Source organism: Calidris pugnax, unplaced genomic scaffold (assembly GCF_001431845.1).
Source record: "Calidris pugnax isolate Ruff unplaced genomic scaffold, ASM143184v1 scaffold16, whole genome shotgun sequence".
In the NCBI taxonomy this organism is placed as follows: Eukaryota; Metazoa; Chordata; class Aves; order Charadriiformes; family Scolopacidae; genus Calidris; species Calidris pugnax.
Window position 1 is genome coordinate 515,638 of NW_015090847.1, and position 5,113 is coordinate 520,750.

Below are 5,113 nucleotides of genomic sequence, written 5' to 3' on the forward strand. Positions count from 1 at the left end.
CTGCGAAATATAATCTATCTTTATCTCTCAATCTGGCAGAAAATTTACAAAGCATCTTTAAAACCAGAGACTCTGAGGTTATATATTCACTGGGTCAGGTTTCTGAGCGATGCAAATTTAGAGGGTGGGGGGTGTCAGGGTTGTGTTTTTTTTTTCTTTTTACATTATGCTTTCTCATTTTATGACACTTCTCAGACTTGAATCATTCACAGCAGATGGCTCCATGAATACTGGATATTTCCATAAATAATGACAGATTTCCCTCCAGTCTCCCCACCCTCCTCCACTCCACATGCCCAAGTCTTTTGTGTGCTATCTGCAGATACACATTCAAATTCTGGTCAGCAAACAAGCCCATCTAGTACCATTGTCATTCCTGCAAGCCCAGTAGAATCGGTAAAACAATGAACTCATCATCCCCATCTGATTCAAGAGCGGTTTTTTCCAAGCAATTCTGAGATAGAAGGGGAAAACTGCAAGGCCTCCATGGGTGACAGTAGAGAAGGACCCCAAAAAGGACCCCAATGCTCTGGCTGGACAGATTTCCTGAGCTTTGATTTTTAGTTCAGTGGTGGCAAAGCAACCTGCTCAGGTCCCCTCTGAACAGCTTGGCCACCAAAGAAGCTCCAAGCCTTGCAGCAGGTGAGGAATTGGCCCTGAGTTTAGCTATGGAGACTCTTGTTTGCACAGGAGGAATTCCTAACAAAACAAGGAACCTCCAGAAGGTTTGTTAGGAACCTTCCAACAAACCAAGGAAGCTCCAAAAGGAGCTCAAAACTCCTTGATGTTGGGGCACAGTATTTCTGTTTGATCTACCTGCGATAAACGATGTGTGATGCTACTGTCTTGCAGAGATAAAAGCAAGGTGGCTTTTAATTCAGGACATTAAGAGGAAAATATTAAAAGATTCTTATCAGAGCAATAATTTATGGTTAACTTATTGCTTCAAGTGCTCATAATCTGCCATCTATATACATTTCTATCAAATGACCCTGTAAATAATTAATAGATCTAATTCTGTCAGTGTTGCCGGGGCAGGTTTCCCCGTAGAAGGTTAATGCTATGATTTAATTCTTTATTTATGTGATTAGCAGCCCCAATCAGGCTGTTTTAATGAGGTCGCAGGCAGCGGATTATCACAACGGGCAGGAACCCTTCAGCACTTGGGGTGGAAATGACACTCAGCTTCCTTCTCCTCCTTTCCCTCTTCCTCTGTCCACAAAGGTGTCTTTCTACCTCTTTACTGACCACCTTTTTTGTTGTTTGTTTTCTGTCAGGTTGTGGGTGAGGTTTTTTTGGTTTTTTTTTTTTATTGAATCTTGTTTCCCCCACCAAACTGCCTTCAGCTCCTGTTAGGTTTATTATACTTGGCAATCTTGTTTCCCCCACCAAACTGCATTCAGCTCCTGTTAGGTTTATTATACTTGGCAGAGAGAGGGATGGAAAGGAAGGGATGTTGGAAGAGAAACAAAAGCCTGCAATAAGCTGTATTCTCAATTACCCCACAGCAGACTTGTGATGCTGACATACACAGCCGAAAATTGGGTTTGCTCTGTGCAGGGGTGTTACAGAAAGCCTTTCACTGCATCCCTGTGCCCTTCGTGAGCACTCCATCACTTATTGGCACAGGTATATATAAAAAAAGCATCCTTTGGACACCAGGCAGCTCAGGTAAGCTCTAGCTTTGCAGGAAAGTAGATAAAAAGGTAGCAATATTTCTATCACTAACTCACAGACAGGTTTGTTTTCTCTCTAACAATTTCTACCTCGGCAAGTTCCGGGTCACTGAAACAACATCCAGAACAATGAATGAAAGATATTGAAAAAGATCACACAAAATACAGCCTTGTCACAGAAATGCAGAAACTCCTTCCACCTCCACGTGTTGGTTCACCCCAGGCCTCCACCAGGCAGAGCACTCTTCTGCCTCGCTCACACCCTTGCTCTGTTTCCTGTGCTAAATGCCACTGAAAATAAAAGAAACTAAACTCCATGTATAAGATAAAGCGCATGAATTTTATCACCTGGATCTGTGCTCAGGTAACCTGAGGAGAGGGGTAGGAGACCTGCCCCATCCACACGGGGACCTCTTCACTGCCACCCAACAGATCAGTAAATCATGACTTCCATCACAAACCCCTGGCTGGCTCTTTGTCACCACGATATTTACTGATGTTCCCACTCATTCTGTTATTATTCTGTTATTATTATAGCTTCTATTCAGGTATTTATTGTAGATGATCAGGTTTACTACTGTGGATTCTCTCAGGAAACAGTTTAAAAGCCAGTCCTTGTCCTTTGGCACCAAAACACAAACTGGGGGATGCACTTCACCCATTTCATCCCTACCCTGACAGGACAGACATTCCACGGCGGGAACCTCCCCACGTTCCTCCACAGCAAAATCATGAATCATTTGATTTTTCTGAACAGTCCTTCTGCTTTTTTTATTGTTTACTGCTCCTCCAGACTCCAGCAAGCTTTCTGCTTCGCGTGTTTGACACAGGATTTATTGGGGATTTTTTTGTGCTTTCTCTAAATTTCTCCCAGCTCTTCTGGCCTTCCTCATCACAGTTTTCCCCGTAACGTGCCTGTGTTTATGAGCCTTTCTGCTTTTCTCACTTGTCAACCCCGAGCTATTTGAAGGATGCCTTCTTGCTTTTAGTAATATCCTTTACCTGCTGTTTAGCCATCTCAGCTTCCTTCTGGTGCTTTTTTTCAAGGTGATTTTTTTTTTGATAAATGGGATACATTCGCTCTGGGATTCCATCACAGGGTCTTTAAACAGTCTTGATATAACTTGCTGGGATTTGACTCTTTCAGGCTCTTCTAGCTTCTCCTTTTTGAAATTAAGTATGATGGTGGTGGGTGTTTTAGCTTCTGTAGCTTCTGCAAGAATGTAAATGTGTTGTGCCCCCCGTGGCAGAGCTGGCCTTTGGCAATAACTGGGCTGGCTTTCAGGAGTTGCTTCTCCTCTTGTGGTTTCCTTGACTGGCCACTCCATGAAGTGGTCACCAAGGGGGTCTCAAAGAGCAGACTCCACACTATACCCTGCCGTGACATTTAGCTGAGCTACAACAGGGTCACAGAAATGGTTCATCTTCATTGCATTTGCTGCCCTCAAAAGCAGTCCGTGCTCTTGCAGAACGTCACGGTCACCATCACCGCCCTGGTCAGTCAATGGATAACTAAGTTCTAATGTAGCATTTTTCCTATTGAGGCCTAAAATTTATACCTGAGTTGCTAACATGACTACTCTACTGATCTGATTTGATTCCAAGCCTTCACCAACACAAAGCACCGCTCCTCCACCGGTGCCTGACTCTATCTTTCATGTGACACTGTGCTCCTCGCTCTTATGGAGCTCCTTGACCCTCTTTCCCTCCCTGAAGCTTGCAGTCAGCCTGGCACATCAATACAGAATCACACAGAATCTTCTAGGTTGGAAGGGACCTTAAAGATCATCTTGTCCAACCGACAACTGACAAAAATAGACACCCACACAACAAACAAGGAGCATCATCACTAAACCAGACCTCCCAGCACTACATCAACCCGTCTTTTGAACACCTCCAGGGATGGTGCCTCAACCACCTCCCTGGGCAGCCCATTCCAATGCCTGAGAACCCTTTCAGTGAAAAAATTTTTCCTAATATCCAGCCTGAACCTCCCCTGGCGCAACTTGAGGCCATTTCCTACTGCTCTTGTTTCCCACTTCTCAGCCTGCTTAAATGACACTCTCGTAGCATCAACTGCTGATTAACTTTCCTTATCGATTGCTGACAATTCCCGCCCTGACCTTTAATTTGAGGACACGCAATTGTTATGATTTCACCTCCCAGAGGGTGTACCATCTCAGAGCACACCTCTGGTTTCTAGAAGGAAAGAGTTTTGATCTGTTGCACTTTGGGCTGGGCTGGTCGCTAAAACCAACAACAGATGCTCTAACTTCTCTCCCAAACGAGACAAGAAAGAGAGAGAGACTTAAGAGTTGAAAAGAAACAGAACTACATTAATGAAATATTAATAATGAAATATTCAAAAGAAAATAATGAAATATATACAATATCTACAGCACTGTATTGAGCTCCCCAGGTGACGATCACGTCACCAGCAGGCACCGGGGAAGTCCCAGACTGGACTCGAAGAAAGAGACAGAGACTTAGGAGCTGAAAAGAAACAGAACTACATTGATGAAATATTCAAAAGAAAAGATAATAACATTAGTAAGAAAATAATGAGATATATACAATATCTACAGAACCATATTGAGCTCCCCGGGTGACGATCACGTCACCAGCAGGCACCAGGGAAGTCCCAAACTGGACTCGGTGATGGACGGGACCTGAACTGGGAATTGGATCCAGGAACACACAGATTGGGAGACAAAAAAATAGAGTCCTTCTTGGATGTTGGCCATTGAAGAGAGAGAGCTGACCCTTTGATCCCTCAGCTCTTCTACTGGGCATGGGGCAGATGGGTCCCTGTTGGTCACTTTTGGGTCACCTCTCCTGTCCGTTCCTGCCCACACGTGCGACACCTCCACGCTTTTCCGCTTCCGACCTTCCAAGGGGGCCCATGGCAAAGTTAACTGGCCTTGGTTGTTAAAATTGGTTAAAATTGGTTCTGTTTCACCTCAAACCAGGCTATTGACTGATCCTTAGGCTACCGAGATGTCTTTTGGTGGCTCAGTCTGGTTTTGACAACGTTTGCATCGTAACTCCTGAAGACATCAGGGGAAACTGCATCTCGTCCTGAGGGCTTTGCTTGGACAGATCAGCTTTTAAAAATCCTCCTCTTTCAACGGGGAAGGGGCAAAGAGCAGAGCTCTTACCAAACTGCTTTGTTCTTATCAAAGACCTCTACACATGCTTATATTCTCCTGCGCCCACTGATAATAAACTTGTATCGCACAGCCAGATCTAAAAGAGCACTACGAAGTGACATTTAGGCTGTAAAGCCTTAATTTAGGCACCACAATGATTAGAGTGTTTTAATATCGTACTAACTGATAAATAGACTATGTGTCAGACATTTCATTCCCTTTTAATCAAAACTCCTAGTCTGCTAAATTAATCACCCCCTTGGGGTACAGTAGCAGATTTCCAATTTA